The sequence below is a fragment of the Montipora capricornis genome, chromosome 6 (assembly GCF_036669925.1).
Source record: "Montipora capricornis isolate CH-2021 chromosome 6, ASM3666992v2, whole genome shotgun sequence".
Lineage (NCBI taxonomy): Eukaryota > Metazoa > Cnidaria > Anthozoa > Scleractinia > Acroporidae > Montipora > Montipora capricornis.
This window is the reverse complement of record NC_090888.1, coordinates 5,545,264-5,547,763: the sequence shown is the minus strand read 5'-3', so window position 1 is coordinate 5,547,763 and position 2,500 is coordinate 5,545,264.

The window sequence follows — 2,500 nt, the reverse complement described above, 5'->3', positions numbered from 1 at the left end:
CATCGAGAGTTGCCTGTTATGCCGATGAAACCAAAATTTTCAAGAGTATTGATTCCATCACAGACTGTAACGCCTTGCAATCTGACCTTAACGATCTTGTCAGTTGGTCCGAATCATCCGGGCTCATATTTAATCAGTCCAAGTGCAAATACCAGTGCATCACCCGCAAAAAATCACCTGTACAGCTTACCTATACTCTCAAGGAAACGCCTTTGAAATCTTGCGCCACATAGAAAGACCTTGGTGTGTGGGTGTCAAGCAACCTCACCTCGGACAAACAAGTAACTGAACAGTGTGCAAAAGCCAACAAACTCCTTGGGTTTGTGCGTCGAGTTTCTAGATACATCCAAAGCACCCAAACGCGTCGCACACTCTACCTTTCTATCGTCCGATGCCATCTCGGCTACGAAACCCAAGTATGGTCACCACAGTCTATTGGCCTACTTAAACGAGTTGAAAACGTGCAGCGCCGTGCAACAAAACTAATTTTGAAGCTCCCTTTCCGCTGTGATGTAACCTATAAGACCCGCCTCCAACTAACAAATCTGTTACCCATCTCATACTGGCATGAATATTTGGACATGGTTTTTTTTCTACAAAGCCGTTAATAACTTAGTTTTCGTAGACAGTGAAGCTTTACCTGTAACTAGACAATTTGCGAGATCTACTAGGACATCGAGCAGCAGTGCTATTACTTATATTCCTAACCGATGTAGAACTGTTACCTATCAACATTCATTTTTTATACGCACGTGCCGCGCGTGGAATGTTCTTCCCGCTGAGCTACGCACAAGGCACATCTCTCTAGCTTCATTTAAAAGTTTATTACTTCAATATTATAAAAAGGCTCTGAACTTGTACGACGTTGACGACATTAGAACCTGGAGAACAATCTGTCCTAGGTGTAACACAGCGAGGTCTCTCCTATGCCCGCTAACGTGCTGCTTCTAGCAATTTGGACTTCCGCTTTGTTTCCTCTCAAGTTTCATGCTTACATATTAGTAGCTTTAGTTATTAAGTATTTTTATATAAATAATTAACGAGGGATCCACTGTAATTGGCTATGCTGTAGTGGTCTCCCCGCCAAATTTTTTTTTTTTATTTTCTCCTTGTATTATTTTTTCTATTTTTACCTATATATTTATATTGTATTCCAGTTAGGCGAAGCTAAAAAATAAATAATAACAATGAGGTTCCGTTTGACACATTAATTGGAGCTTAACCAAGGACGAAGACGACGGCAACGAGAACGCCGATCTAAAAGTATTATTTCCCGTTATTGTAAGAATTTGGGGATTAATTACTCGTTTGGCATTGAAAGTGTGTATAATCATTCCAGAATTAAAAGTGGTATGAACGGTGTGGCTCTTTGGAGATAATACTTGAAAATTCTTCGAAGTCGCGCTACGCTCAGTTAGCTCTTAGGCAGTCCAAGTTCGCTTCAAGCAGTTTAAGATTTCCTTGGTATAAGTTTATGGTCGTAACAATGTAAGTATCATCGTTTTCGGTTAGCTCATTATATCGTCTTTTATCGTTTTCCTGTTGCTTAACGTAACTAATTGTATTTGCTGTTACGTTTTATATTTCAGTTAATTCAACCCGCGTTGTTTGTACTACCTCTGTAAATAAATATATTAGTTTGTCATGGATTACGTGGTGTTGGAAAGACGTGACTAGATAGTTTTGGTGCTTTTGGCCGTTACACTTCCCTACAGGAGAATTTAACCACAGGCGCACGCATACAAGAATAAAGCAGTCCTCGGAGATACATAACAGACCATCGGCATCGCATACCACTATTAACAATAGAGCGTTATCAAGTGACGTCACGGCGGCCATGTTGGTGTTCCAAAACAAAGAAACGGCTGCCATGTCGGTGTTCCAGAGTAATCCTCGAGGAATTCGAAACTCACAGTTTTCCTCGAGCTTCGCGCTCTGAAAACTGTTCGCTTCTCGGAACAGATAATGTCCGCGGACAAATCTCCGAGCATATTTTCGCGCCATGCAAATTCCTCTCTCACTTCGTAATTCACTTACTCTTTCTAGTTACAAGCATAAACTGAGAGATTATTTTCAAACATTATAAGTTTAAACTAAGTTTAACGCAAATTCTTTTTTCTCCCTTTAAACTCTTCTTTTATCACTTTTTGCACTCTATCATTATATTATTGTTATGTTTATTTTGCTTTATGTGCAGTAAAAATTCTTTTTATGTTGTCAGTAATTAATAGTTTGCCTTTTTTCTGTAAATTTTGTACTTATTAATTTTTATTCTCATTGCAACTTAGCAGCACATTGTAACTCTCTGACCTACGCCGTATAAGCCTCTGGCTTTGGCATCTTATTATCGTTAACTTGTGCTTTGTGTACTTATTTACCAATTAAATTAAAAAAAATTGTTTATATATCCTCTGAACTTACAATAGTGCCTCTCTTTTTGTTCTCAATAGACGGTTTGCAACAAACCTCGAGACACAGATAATAATTATGACAATTGCTA